We start from the raw sequence: 15,605 nt of genomic DNA on the forward strand, positions 1-15,605 counted from the left end.
GGAACAGCACATATATATTTGTCGCATATTATTCAAGAAGTAGAGGCAGAGTAATGGCATAGGGTCTGAGGCTCATGTTCAGATCCTGATAGAAGATTTTTGGGAGGATGTTCAGACATCTGAAGGCTTCCTACCTCAACATCACAGGTTTTCACTTCTCCAAATATGTTATTATCATAATGTATGTTCTCCCGGTATGCAGACATGATTTATCAGACTGAAATGTATTGCTGTGGCAGCCCTTATACTAACTTAGAAGATCAGTTTTGTGCTCAGATTTACTATACTAAAAATGGTTTAGCTACTATACTAAAAATGGTTTAACCTAGGTCAATTTTATATTTGTGAGAATGCTTATCACTTTGTGGCTGTAGTTTAGTGGTGAGAATTCCACGTTGTGGCCGTGGAGACCTGGGCTCGAATCCCAGCAGCCACACCTTTTCCTGGTTTTCCCGAAGTTTATACACTCCATTCTATTTCGAATAAATTTATGAACTCCACTCTGCTTCTGAAAATTCCTAGCCGCATTCGTCTATTATTCTGATAAAATTACGAACCCAATCTCCTTCCAAAGTAATTTAGGAATTCCAAACCGCTCCGAGATACAACGAAAAATTAAAGTGAAAAGATGCTCGAACTCTGGACCTTAGGATTACTGAAATCAGCCATGAGACCTACGCGGTAGAGGAATTTATGAACTCCAAACCGCTTCCAAAACAATTTATGCACGTCTTTTCTTCAAATTTATTGAACATTCAGAGATACAACGAAAAATTAAAGTTTAAAATTGGGGTGAGAGAGGCTCGAACTCTCGACCTCAGGATTTCTCAAATCAGCTATGAGACCTACGCGCTAACCAACTGCGCCACCACCCCAGATAGTCGGAATTAAAGAGACAGATTTAAACCGCAAAGCCCTCTTAATTAGTTTGGGCAAACGGATAACCATCTTTACAGTTCCTCGCTGTCCATTCCTAAAGAAAGGAATTAACAGGGTTTTGAGGTTTAAACCCTGTCTCTTTAAATCCATCTATCTGGGACGGTGGCGCAGTTTGTTAGCGCGTAGGTTTCACAGCTGATTTGAGAAATCCTGAGGTCGAGAGTTCGAGCCTCTCTCACCCCAATTATAACTTTAATTTTTCGTTGTCTCTCTGAATGTTCAATAAATTTGGTTAGCGCGTAGGTTTTTAGAAATGGACAGCGATATAACTTTAACTTTTCGTTGTATCTCTGAATGTTCAATAAATTTGCTTTGAGCGTAGGTTTTTAGAAATGGACAGCGAGGAACAGTAAAGATAGTTATCCATTTGCCCAAACTAATAATAGCCTCTCCATTTATAAAGAGTTCAACAAGGTCCCTGTTAAAAAATGATTTGTAACGCTACAGATCATTTTTTAAAACTAAAGACTTCCTACTGGAATGCATTATGCACTATGAATCTTGGATGAACGAAACTGTTTGCCGACAACTTAAAAAACTTTAGAAAGCAGTGTGAATAAATAGTTATTGAAGGGTTTTATGGTTGTGGGACTACCTCTAGCACTTGATCATGAGGAACCACTTTTGAGTTTTGGCTTAATTATTTTGACGAATCTATATGTGCCTTTGGAGGAACTTGTTCATTGATTTATGACTGAGCACTTGATAATTGTGAATTTGAGGGTATTTCCAAAAGATTTGCAGTTTCGTTATAATGATACCCTGGAAAACTGCAAGCTGTGGATTTTTATCGATCTTCATCATATTTCACCTATAGACCTAGACCTGCTTGGGAACAACATGCATGCATATATATATTTTGTCCCTAGATCGAGATTACTTGTTTATTGGATGGAAAAATAATAATCTAAATCAAATTGCCAATATTGTGTGAATTCCTTCTCATCTCTTGGGAACCACATATATATTTGTCCTACATTATTGAAGCAGTAGAAGCAGATTAATGGCATAGGGTCTGAGGTTCATTTTCAGATCCTGATAGCAGATTTTGGGAGAATGTGAATGTTCAGACATTTGATGACTGCCTACCTCAACATGACACGTTTTCACATGTCCAAAGATGTTATTATCGTAACGTTCTTCCAGTATGCAGACATGATTTATCAGACTGAATGTATTGCTGTGGCGGCCATTATACATACTCAGAAAATCAGTTTTGTGCTCAGACTTACTATACTAAAATGATTTACGCCAAAGCAAAAAGCAGTTTGATATACAACGATATGAGATGCCGAGGGGTGACAAGGAGAGCGCTGGCAGGACTTAAGCTTTCAAAACAGTCCGTTCTTAAAGCACCCAAATGAACATGAATATATGACAAATCCCGTAATTGCAGACCTGTTTGAGTACTTCAAACAGGTACCAGATTGAGCAGTATTAAAAGGGTTTATAACAGCAACATAACAGGTTATTTGGGTCAAGAATTTCTGAATATAAGGCATCCCTTGGATTTCTATCCACGTTATTTGGATACTTCAATCGAGTTTCAAAGGGGCCAACCTGAGTATATAATTACAAACTCGGATAGAACCGACTTATGATCAACTGACAACACGTATTAGGGGCCAACCAACGACTGTTGGTTCTTTGGAAAAGCCATTCTGCACATTCAGCTTAGTGAGGGCTAAAATATGAAATGAACTCATGAAGATGGCCAAGAATACAAACATCATGCCAAGAAGAGCATGCACCATCAAAAGACTCCTTTATTCAAGGATTAAAGTAGACATCATCATAGCTAAAAACATCATTTAACAATATCTGATCATTCCCTATAATGGCAGCATCACTTCCCTCAAGCAACAAAGGCTTAGGGTGCTCTACAAAACAATTAAAAGTGTAATGGCTAGTGAAAAAGATTCCAGCCTTCGAAAAAACTGAAGGCCAAAATCTATGGCTTGAAACTCTATTTTTCATGCTGGAATTTTCTGCAAGATAACTCATTACAGAATACTTGCTGCCCCATAAAAATTTTACCGTCAAAAGTGAATTTTCTGCAAAATAAGTCGTTACGGAATGCTTATTGTCCCATGCAATTTTCTGCATAAAAAAATGCACTTTCCAGCTGAAATTACATGCAAAAGTTGATATAACTTACAGATATGAGTAACTGGAAATTTCTGCCATTAAAATCTTGTAGTGCCATACAATTTTGAGCCCCTAAATCATGAACTCCAGCTGAAAAATCAAAAGCAAACTCATAAAAATTTGAAGATGAAAATCGCTGAAAAATCTCCATTTATCGTATGGTTGTTCCATGATTTTTCACACATTGAAGCATCAAAAAATGAAGTCCAGAATTTTTTTGAAGTATTATCATCGTAAATCTGCTTTAGAAACCAAGACAAACAATGAACAATATGACTAGAAATTATCATAAGAATGCTGCCCCAAATCTGCCCTAGAAGTGAGAGTACATGGCTGAAAAATACCTGCATGCACATTCTCTACAGGACGCCTAAAATCTGCACTATTAATAGGAGCATGTGGCTAAAAATCATCATGCAAACTTTTCACACTTACCTCAACTATGTTGGGTCCTTCAAAAACCTCAAAATTGGTAATTTCCTGATTAAATACATCAATACAAATATCATAGATAGGGTCCCCATATTATTTCAAACAATCCATGTCCCCACTACAATGAAAGATCTAAAAAGTAGTGTCCATAACTTCATGCCCTAAGCTGCCCCTATCATATGGAGAGGTAAATGCATTTGCCATCTTATCATGATTCAAAGGTTTGTCTTCTAAATTCTCTCTCTCAAAGTCACCTACAAATAAATTCAATTTAGAATTTTGCGGAAGGCTATAGTTCATCAAACCCATATCTTCATAAATAAAGTCAATTTAGAATTTTGCGGAAGGCTATAGATCATCAAACCCATATCTTCATAGAGAGTGCCATGAGTGCTTGAATGATATCCACAACAATGCTTAAATAGAAAGATGAAAAGACTCTTCATGCACTTGAGGACTTTCTTCATCAATAGACTCTTTGCATGGGGATGAAACAAGATCTTCGATAACCTTAACACATTTGCTTTCATGAGTCTGTCTTTTCAACCTAATCAATGTTTCTTTAACAAGGAATTCATTTGGCATACCATACTTTCAAATGATATAATCATCCAACAATACCAAGCTCTCATATCCTTGTATAATCTCGGCCAAGACACAATCAAGTGACTTCTTTCAAGCCGATGTATTAGTTATTGAATCGTGACCTTTTTATTTTTGCAAATTTCAACTAGATCATCAACCCTTTCATATAGAGGATTTCATATCTTTAGATGTGCCTCAATCAAACCTGCAAAATATGATATCTCCTTTGTATTGAGCCTTTTAAACCAATTTCTTGCATTCCCTTTCAAACTACTTAAAAACGACCTCATCTTAACATTGTCATGAATAACACTAAGATCGTAGATGAATTCAATGAAAGGTAATATGCATAATGCAGTTGAATCATGACGCCCTTGAATTGTTGGAATAAAAATGGAATCCATATTAGGTAGCTTATTAAGGACAGCTCGGGATATTTGAGAAATCAATTAGAGCATACCAATCGACCAAGAATGGTTGCCATTCCATCATTCTTCAATTCTAAATCCTCGATACAAGGCTGAAAATAAAAGTATACAATGAATAATGGCCATACCTCAACACTCATACCATGTACCAAAATGTGGAGTTTCCAACGTGAACCTTCAAAGTGTCTTAAAGATGTTGCATGTGCTCACCTCTACACAAAACAAAGCCTTCAAAAATCCACAATGAACAAAGGATTTTTACCTTCACGGAGTTTCCATGTGAGAGTATGATCTTCACAAATAACACGTGCAAAATACCGTGAAACATAGCCCTCAAATTTTACAAGGGTTTTATCCCCAACTCACACTAAATCATAAATGTTAAAAGCCCTAATCCACAAAGTGCAACCTATTGCCACTTCAATTAGCAAAGTTGTTGAAGATCCTTTGCAACCCGTTAAACTGACACATAAAGAACAAGGGCCCACTATTACATTTTCAAAAGTCCCCACTCTTTAAGTCCAACTGCAACCAAAATTGTTATGGGAGGCTTCTGTTGAATGACTCCAATTAACCAATGCAAGTAAAATGCCTTGTAATGGGGTCTAATGGCTAAAGTGGAGGAGTTTTATGTTTATTCCCTATTGACCTATGGTGTAAAATCTGCCGGAAATATATTAAACTAGTGAGAAAGACACTTAAAAACACAATATCTAATAAGTGAGTACTGAAATTGGTTGTACAAAAAATATGCCAACAAAATATACAATTATTTATATGATTAAATCCTTGATTAGCGGAGTTGTGCAAATTAGTTTGTTGTCCTGGTATAACAAATTTGCAAAGTTCACAAAAATTGTAGGAAACAAGGAGGAATTTCCCCTATAGCAACACCCAAAAGTGTTTGTTGCCTCAAAATCTAGCAGGTCTTGTAAAGGTAACCTACAAGGCAAAAACTACACGAAGGGACAATAATGACGTCTGGCCTATTACTTCACATTCTAGCAGAGGCCTTGTTAGCACTCCGTAAATTTCCTTAGGCTAAGGAGAGAAATCCTAGAGGTAACCACAAACCACTTGTAGGTTAAGGTCCAGTCCCCCTAACCTTGGAGAGGGCTCTCTCACTGGATCAACTATCAATCAAAGACTGATAGGATATGGATTTTAGACTGGTTATTAAGCTCAGAAGGTAGATGACATAAGATTTAATGAAAATTGTTGGGAGAGAGGGCCACTAAAGTATAAGATCATAGAACATCAGGGCATGCATGAGCCATCTAGATAATAGAGGCAAGGTAGGCGCATATTCCAAGTCAATTATCGATTGTAGTATAGTGAAGAATGAGGGAAACATAAAAATATCCAGTCAAATGCAATAGAGCATATGATTATGAATTCTGTTACATAACTAATGACCAAATATTTAGAAGAACCATGACAAAGCAATGAAGAATTCCATCATGTATGAGATCCACAATTATCCTGAGCATCTAAGGATGAATTCAAGACAACAACTTTAGAAATGGATATCAGATTAACATAAGGAAAACACAAACTTGAAACCACACACCACAAGAATCTCTGAAAACAGAGGCGCAAGACTGCTCTGAGCTTTTTATTAAAATATTTACACACACAGGGCCTGTTTCAATTCCAACCAACCAACCCACCCTTTCTACATTGTCTTTCATGATCTTAAATAGACTTATAACATAAAGATATTCCATGACTAGATTCAATGTATGAGCTATCCATTTAGAATGGATCGAAACCCACAATATCAGAAACCCATTGCTTTTCATAAAAAATTAGACAAAGCAATTCTAAATAGTGCCTCTATCTTTTAGGAAAAACACAAAAATCTATTGTATTCCTATCTATTCATCCTATCTAAATGACAATCTTGTCTCAGAAAATCTTATCTTGACATCAAAACTTCTAACTGAAAATAGAAAAAGAAACAACAACTCCATTTGTGTTGTGCGGCAGCTCATGTTGGCACGCTTTCCTATGTGCTAGAGGACAACTGGGTGATGACTGGGTGTTGAGTAGACATATAAGTAGGCAATGGACTCTTCCATCCATTCTATGACAACTGGCAACCTCAAAATATCCATTCCACCTATGTGCAGCATGTGTGTAGCAGTTACACAACAAAAATTTGAATCCGTGGTTGCACCATGTATTCTCGCCCCAAACCAAACAAAATAGTGACAACTAATCATCTAAGGTTCTTTGACATACTAGCAATATCCAAAACTGCAAGAATGTATGCATGATTCTCCTCATTCACAAACCGAATTCCAAAAATTACAGAATTATGTCCACGGAAATTATGAACAAGGGTCTCCAAGCGACACCTGTAGCTCTCAAATGGTAACACTTGTGAAAAAAATGAGATAGGTTTTTTCATATGAACTTGTCTTGGAAAGAAACCTCTCTCAGTTTCTTCAAATTGTTTCCCATATCCTTGGAAATTGTTCCCCAAAATAATGGATGAAACAAGAAACTACACAGTCCAAAAAATAGGCCTTAAAGATACATTCGAATATCCTGATCTATGACACATGTACAAAAATTTAAGGAGGTTATTGTTATTTGGTATATTATTGAGAAACACCTCTTTCAATTTTTTGAAATTAGGCTCCATGTGGTTGGAAATAGCGTTTCAAAAGGATGGCTAAAACATGATATTTTGTGCAGTGACCAGGTTGGGTAGCACTTGTGCGCAACGAATTTTCCACGGTCAGTGCAACCTTGTTTCTTGTCAATTACTAATTTTGGATCAACCTGTGGTATTATGAATTGATGGTAGATCAAGGTAGAACTAGCATGAAGGTGTTGTGCATAATATTAGGGCGACGTTGTGATTTGAATTACCTCTTGTCATGTCCTGTAGCGCATTGATGATTTGAAATAATGAGTTAGAGTGCTCCACCTGATTTGGTATGAGCATAAAAGCATGGGAAATAGCTTGTTATACATGAGGATCGAGTCATATTATGAGTATGAGAAATGGTAGTGGTATTATGGGGAAATGGGTTGTAAAAATAGGGAAGCAAGGTTAGATAAGTATAGGGAATAAGATGTAGAATTTTTTTAAGGACCATGTCTCTTGACCATCAGAACTCTGACTGTTATCAACTCAATTGAACGATTCTGATAGACAAACGACTAACACATAACCCTTTCGAATTGAATATAAAAAGATGTGTGACCATGACTCCCATCGTCTTGACACTCTTTCATGCTTTTGGTGAATCCTTTATGACATAAATTTGACGATATCAGAAAACAACCTTTGAGACTATGAAAACAACAGTGGTCATAGGCTCAACTTATTCAAAAACAGAAAATTAAAGGATATAGAAAATACATTTGACGATGAAAACTAATGACCCTAACATTGACTCCAATGGGGATGGAAGCCTCCTAGTGAGGTGCCAAGAACAAAAACTGCAGATTAGCAGCCTATCAAGACCATTGGGCAATAGAGTCAAACATAAAAAAAAACTAAACTCAACTAACTAACTCATAACAAAGCTTAAAACTTCAAAATAAATCAGAAATTCGATAACACATCACCCAAGTATTAGGGCCTTCTCCTTAGGCTTCAAACGGTCATGATGGTTTTCCACACCTGCTGAAAGTATATACACTGGGTGATATCTTCTCTCCAATGTAGCCAGTCAAGCAAATGGCTACTTGACTGAGTTATGCTCACAATTTCCTTGAGCAAACAAAAGAAGAAAGAGAGTGGAAACTCAAAATTCAACTGATTCTAAAAACCAACGTCTCCATAAATCTTGCAACAAACTGCCCATGGGATGACAAATCTCTTCTTTCAATGGTTCCAAGAGGCCAACAAAAGAATCTTCAAAAAGATAATTGGTTACCTTCACCTGATGATTGGTAAGAGGAATATATGATAGAGAAATGGGAGCACTCAGTTCATTAATCTTTCCATCTTCAAATGATGAAACCACCTTATCCACAGCAATAGTGTGCACATCCACAATATTCGGGACAACCTTCTCTTCTTCAGCAGACTTTTCATTTTCTGAACCTGGAGGCAGATCTTCATGTGAAAGAGGCTCTAAAACAAGCCCTTATTTTTCGTTGCTATCCTCTTCTTGATCATTAATAGTCTGTTAACTACGTTGATCAGGCTCAAGAGGACAAAACTATTACATTTCTTCATCAACCTTTTTCTTATCAGTTTCATCTTCAGCTGTAGAAATCCTTGTATATTGGGAATCTTCATGAACATTTGGGCAACAGGCCTCTTATGTTTTCTGTTCTTGACATTGAGATGAAAATTCACAAAGGGATTCTTTAATTTCATCATCCATACATTATTCATCCCATAAATATTTTCCATATATGGGAAGAAATATTAAAAACATGTACAACATTTTTCAGCCGGAGGCAGGGGAGGACAAAATTCCTTAAAATTCTCATAAAAGACTGTGTGAAAATCTGTAATAGAACACAAACTGGCAGGTGGCAAACCTTCATACTAGGATCTAGCTTTGTCTTCTAAGGTTGCAACAAACATTTTCATTAAACAATCCTCAGGAAACTTAACCCCAAGCTTATATACATGCAAATGAAACTTGAACAGATCAAAAGCAGCATCGTCTCCATTTTTATCTTTAAATAATGTAAGATAGGTTAACTAATCAACATGAGGCATAGGATTTGGAAAACTAGGAATACGAGATATGTCCATAGGTGCATACCTAGCATTTGTTCTTGAACCCATATTGAAAATAGTCAAGAAAAATTAATGACCTTTGACCAGTGGAGCCATTGTGAACATTTGATCTTCTAGATCCTTTGAAATCAAAGTCGCCAGGTGAATGATTCCGCATTTCTATGTCGGTTTGATGTTCACTGTCAACAACTGGATTTGAAACGATGCCATAATGTTAGCACTCCGTAAATTTCCCTAGGATGAGGAGAGAAATCCCATAGGTAACCATAGACCACTTGTAGTTTAAGGTCTATGTCGAGATTGCAACAAGATGATGGAGCTTAGTGAAAAGAGTCGCCTTCACTAAGTGGGCCCGCAGGCTATTTTTGGCGCAAGTCTATTTTTAGACTATGTCTATTTTTAGACATATGGATCATGTCTATGGATTGCAGGTTGTTGTTTATGGATGATTGGTCAAGTTGGGAAAAATAGATGGACTTCTATTTTTGATGAAAGTGTGAGTGATCACAGTGTGAGTGATCAAAGTCTATTTTTAGACTGGCTGTCAAAAATAGAAAAGTCAAATATTATTATCTCACAATAATATTTGGACTATAAACTTAATCTTATTCTCTTGGAGCACTTCAGTTTGAGCTACAGAGGTGGCACATGCAGCTGTCAGAAGGAAATACGCTTTTCTTATGAGTCAGTTGAGTTGTTGCATGCATGACTTCAGTTAGAACTCAATCAGTTGAGTTTGGTGGAGTTGATTGTGGAGTTGATGGAGTTGTGTTCAGTTTGACTTAGTTAAACTAGTTGTAATTAGTCTAACTGCAAATAGACTAATGATGAGTTGTTAAACTAATTATTAACTCATGATGCAACTAATGAATACATCAGTTAACTCAGTTGCATGTCAGTGCATGTTCAGTTCAATAGGGACAGGTGGTAGAGAATCAGATTGCTATCAGTTGTGACTATAGTTGTGCACCAGATCTTGCACAATCAAGGGATTGAGTATGCCAATGAGTTTGCTCACGTATTTGCCCACATTATAGCTTGTGCTCACGTCCAAAAAGGAGTGAGTGACTATTTTGCAGGTGAAAAACGAGTTTGGTGCACCATTCTCATCAGTTCTTGAGCAGGTATTGAGCAGTGGAGGCAGGCAAGCAGTGGAAGAGATTTGGAGATCAGATCTGAGCTGTATTGTGTGTAACAGAGGTGGAGATACTTGTGAGAAGTATTATGCTGTGTAATGTTACATGACTCAATCATTAATATATAGATAGTTGGGGTTTTTAGCGAGATGCTTTGCCCGAGATACATACTGTGTTAATGTGTGAATGCTCTTGATGTTTTATTGTTATTGATGCTGCTATATTGATGATCAACGTAGAGGAGCTTATGTATTGTGTATGTTTTCCGCAATAGTACATGATCAGGATAATCTCCATTGAATATGTGTTAAATTATTCAAAATTTCTACATGGTATTAGAGCTAGATGATTTGTAGAAAAAATTTCTACATGGTATCAGAGCTGCTTGATTTGTAGAAGAGATTTTTACAGGATATCAAGCGAGGATTGATCATCAGATCTACTATTCAGGAAGTGTTTACATTCTATTTCTTCAGGCAGAGTCTGTAATCGGGCCAGGTAGCCTCTGGATTCATCCTTCCTTTGGAAGGTGAGATATCCGGTGAATGCCCATACAGTCGATCTCTGTACGAGAAATATTGTGTTCTCACGAATCTTAGATTGGAAGCAGTTGAGTTGGTGCTGGTGGAATTCGAATTTTGCAACAGTGTTGTTGAAAATGTCTTTCAACGGATTGCAAATGTTATTCCAAAGCAAGAGCGACCTGGCGCTCAAGGATAAACTTAGTAACAATAAAGGTGAGAATGGATCTTCATCAAAGGTATCTGATGAAGAGAATTGCGCTTTGGCTGCCAAAGCAAAGAAGGGGAAGAACAAGAAAGCTTCTCATTCCGGTGCGAAAGGCAAGAAGCAGGATATGTCCAAGGTGAAGTGTTTTCACTATCACCAGCACGGACACTATGCCACAAATTGTCCGCAGAAGAAGAAGAACAAGCAAGTTGCTGGATCTGCAGGGGGAGAGGCCTTAGCTTCTCAGTTTGAGCTTGATTTTTCATTGATCACATGCTTGGTTTCAAGTGTGATGGGATCAGTGTGGTTCTTGGATAGTGGTGCATCTTTTCACATAACGGGAGATAGAGATTTGTTCTCTGATCTGGAGGACAAAGATCTTGGAGTGCACATCGAGATGGGCGATGATGGTAGATACAGTGCGACCGGTATCGGTACCATTTCCTTTGAGAGGGAGTCTGGTAAACCCTTTGTATTGAAGGAAGTCATGCATGTTCCAGGATTGAAGAAGAATCTCATCTCAGTGGCGATGTTAGAAGACAAGGGGTATGATGTTGTTTTCATCGAGGGAAAGGCCTTCCTGCGCATCAAGACAACTGGTGAGACCCGGAAGATAGGGGTTCGAGTGAGGAACCTTTATCAGTTGCATGTAGATGGATGCGCAGCAATGGCAGGCAAGGCAGAAGGATTGGTGAGCCGGGATGATGGCGAGTTGTGGCACAGGAGATTGGGTCACCTTCACCATGGAGCCTTGAAGATACTGCAGCAGATCACTACAGGGCTTCCTAAAGGCACACTTGCGCAGTCAGATCAGTGCAAGGGGTGTACTTTGGGGAAGTTTGTGAAAGCCACCTTTCACGAGAAGGATAGTCGCGCCACGATGATCCTTGAGAGAATTCACACAGATGTGTGTGGACCTTTCTCAGTTGCTTTGACAGCAAAACACAGGTATTATGTGATTTTTGTTGATGATTTCTCTCATAAGTGCTAGATCTTCTTCATGCAGAAGAAGAGCGAGACATATTCAAAGTTATGTGAATTCAAAGCACTGGTCGAGAAGGAGTCGGGGAAGAAGGTGAAGGCTCTTAGGAGCGATAATGGTGGTGAATACATCTCGGACGAGTTCAAGGATTTCTGCAAGACAGAAGGGATTCGTAAAGAGCTCATAGCTCCCCATAACCCACAGCAGAACGGGGTAGCTGAGCGGAAGAACAGAACGATTGTGGGTGCTTCACGGGCAATGTTGCATGATCAGGGCCTACCCCTTCACTTGTGGGCGGAAGCATGCAATACAGCAGTTTATGTGCAGAACCGTTGTCCTCATAGGATACTTGGCATGAGTACACCTGAGGAGACTTATTTTGGTAAGAAACCTGATCTTTCTCATTTGAGGATTTTTGGTGCTAACGTTTACATGCATGTGACGAAGGATGCCAGGAAGAAGTTGGAGCCGACCGCAGAGGTTGGGATATTTGTGGGGTACACTGATACGCCCCACAACTATCGTGTGTATTTGCCAGACAGTGGTAAAACTGTTGTGCGACGGGATATAAAATTTCAGGAGGAGAAAGCCATGAAGTGTTCGCTGGAGAGGGAGCTACACTTGCATGCAAATGAGGAGCTATTAGTTCCTAAGGATGAGCTTTAGGACGTGGATCAGCAACAAGACGAGGTTCATGGAGTGGAAGAGACCACTCATGCAGCGCCAACCATCAGAGGGCGAAAGCGCTTGACAGAAGCTGAGCGACTGGCTCAAGATGCAGATAAAGTTGTAGGACCACCTACAGCCCAACGCAAGCAGAGAAAGTCACCTGATCGGTACACTGGATACATGGCTCTTATGAGCAAGTGTGTTGGGACTGATCCATCCTCTTTCGAGGAAGCTGTGGAGGATCCCGCATGGGTAGACGCCATGGTGGAAGAGTATGATTCTATTGTCAGAAACAGTGCATGGGAGATTGTTCCTAGATCCGAAGGGAAATCAGTGGTGGGTTCGAGATGGATCTACAAAGTTAAGCAGGCAGCTGACGGGAGTGTGGAGAAGTACAAGGCAAGATTTGTTGCCTGAGGCTTTTCACAGATTGAGGGGATCGATTATGAGGAGACCTTTGCACATGTCGCAAGGTATTCTTCCATACGGACGATTCTTGCTCTCTCAGCGCAGATGGGATGGCACATTCATCATATGGATGTGAAGACTGCGTTCCTCAACGGAGTCATTGAGGAGGAGGTGTACATTGAGCAACCCGAAGGCTTTGAAGTCTTCAATAGCGAGTCGCATGTGTGCAGGCTCAAGAGAGCGCTGTATGGGTTGAAGAAAGCACCACGTGTTTGGTACACATGGATAGACAGCTATTTCACAGGACTTGGATTCTCCAAGAGCGAGGCGGATCCGAACCTATACCAGATTGTGGTGGAGGGTAAGTTGCTTATCATTGTACTATATGTTGATGATTTGATTCTAACAGGTGATGAGCTGTTGATACTATCATGCAAGAAGGATCTTGCTACAGAGTTTGAGATGAAGGATTTGGCCTCCTTCACTATTTCCTGGGATTGGAAATATGGCAGCGTAGTGGTGGACTGTTTGTTTCTCAGGGCAAGTATGCTCGGGAGATACTGGAGAAGTTCAACATGCATGGCTGCAAGCCTGTTGATACTCCTCTTCCTGGAGGTTGGAGGAAGGAGGATGCCACTTTGGGAGAAGAAGTGGATGCCACTGTTTATCGACAGTTGGTGGGGTCGCTGATGTATTTGGTCAATACACGACCTGATATATGCTATGCAGTTAACCAGCTTTCACAAGCTATGGTTAAGCCTATCAAGCTCTTCTGGAAGGCGGGCAAGCATGTATTGCGCTACTTGAGAGGCACATCGGGATATGGTTTGTGGTACAGATAGGAGGATGAGGTGAAGCTATGTGGCTTCACGGATGCAGATTGGGCAGGGAGCCCAACAGACAGAAAGAGCACATCAGGAGAGGTCTTCAGTATTGGATCGATAGCAGTTTCTTGGTACAGCAAGAAACAGAGATCCGTGGCATTCAGTTCAGCGGAGGCCGAGTATATGGCAGCAAGTTTGGCTGCATGCAAGGCTATATGGATGAGGAAGATCCTAGTTGGTTTGTTCGGTTCTCATTTGGATCCTATTGTGATTTACTGTGATAACTAGAGTTGCATTAAACTCTCGGCTAATCCTGTATTTCATGATAGATCTAAACATATTGACATCAGGTACCATCATATCATAGATTGTGTGCAGCGGAGGATCATGTTGCTTTCATACATTCCAACGGAGGATCAGGATGCTGATATTCTGACGAAGGCTCTCACCAGGAGAAAATTCGAGTACCACCGAGGCAGGATAGGGGTTGCTGATAATCCATATCTTGTCGAGAGGGAGTGTTGAGATTGCAACAAGATGATGGAGCTTAGTGAAAAGAGTCGCCTTCACTAAGTGGGCCTGCAGGTTATTTTTGGCGCAAGTCTATTTTTAGACTATGTCTATTTTTAGACATATGGATCATGTCTATGGATTGCAGGTTGCTGTTTATGGATGATTGGTCAAGTTGGGAAAAATAGATGGACTTCTATTTTTGATGAAAGTGTGAGTGATCACAGTGTTAGTGATCAAAGTCTATTTTTAGACTGGCTGTCAAAAATAGAAAAGTCAAATATTATTATCTCACAATAATATTTGGACTATAAACTTAATCTTATTCTCTTGGAGCACTTCAGTTTGAGCTATAGAGGTGGCACATGCAGCTGTCAGAAGGAAATACGCTTTTCTTATGAGTCAGTTGAGTTGTTGTATGCATGACTTCAATTAGAACTCAATCAGTTGAGTTTGGTGGAGTTGATTGTGGAGTTGATGGAGCTGTGTTCAGTTTGACTTAGTTAAACTAGTTGTAATTAGTCTAACTGCAAATAGACTAATGATGAGTTGTTAAACTAATTATTAACTCATGATGCAACTAATGAATACATCAGTTAACTCAGTTGCATGTCAGTGCATGTTCAGTTCAACAGGGACAGGTGGTAGAGAATCAGATTTCTATCAGTTGTGACTATAGTTGTGCACCAGATCTTGCACAATCAAGGGATTGAGTATGCCAATGAGTTTGCTCACATATTTGCCCACATTATAGCTTGTGCTCACGTCCAACAAATATTGAGTGACTATTTTGCAGGTGAAAAACGAGTTTGGTTCGCCATTCTCATCAGTTCTTGAGAAGGTATTGAGCAGTGGAGGCAGGCAAGCAGTGGAAGAGATTTGGAGATCAGATCTGAGTTGTATTGTGTGTAACAGAGGTGGAGATACTTGTGAGAAGTATTATGCTGTGTAATGTTACATGACTCAATCATTAATATACAGATAGTTGTGGTTTTTAGCGAGATGCTTTCCCCGGGATACATACTGTGTTAATGTGTGAATGCTCTTGATGTTTTATTGTTATTGATGCTGCTATATTGATGATCAATGTAGAGGAGC

General features: G+C 39.1%; 2 non-coding genes across 2 annotated transcripts; one reads left to right on the forward strand and one right to left on the reverse strand.

Moving 5' to 3' along the window:
* Nucleotides 1-364: 364 nt before the first annotated feature.
* Nucleotides 365-436, forward strand: TRNAH-GUG (transfer RNA histidin (anticodon GUG)). The gene has a single exon. It is a non-coding gene; the product is annotated as a tRNA-His (tRNA).
* Nucleotides 437-788: 352 nt separating this feature from the next.
* TRNAM-CAU (transfer RNA methionine (anticodon CAU)) lies at nt 789-875 on the reverse strand. The gene is given in 2 exon segments: nt 789-824; nt 838-875. It is a non-coding gene; the product is annotated as a tRNA-Met (tRNA).
* Nucleotides 876-15,605: the final 14,730 nt, after the last annotated feature.

Source organism: Pinus tabuliformis, chromosome 8 (genome assembly GCF_031772625.1).
Source record: "Pinus tabuliformis cultivar Carrire ecotype Pingquan chromosome 8, CPIR1, whole genome shotgun sequence".
NCBI classification, from domain to species: Eukaryota; Viridiplantae; Streptophyta; class Pinopsida; order Pinales; family Pinaceae; genus Pinus; species Pinus tabuliformis.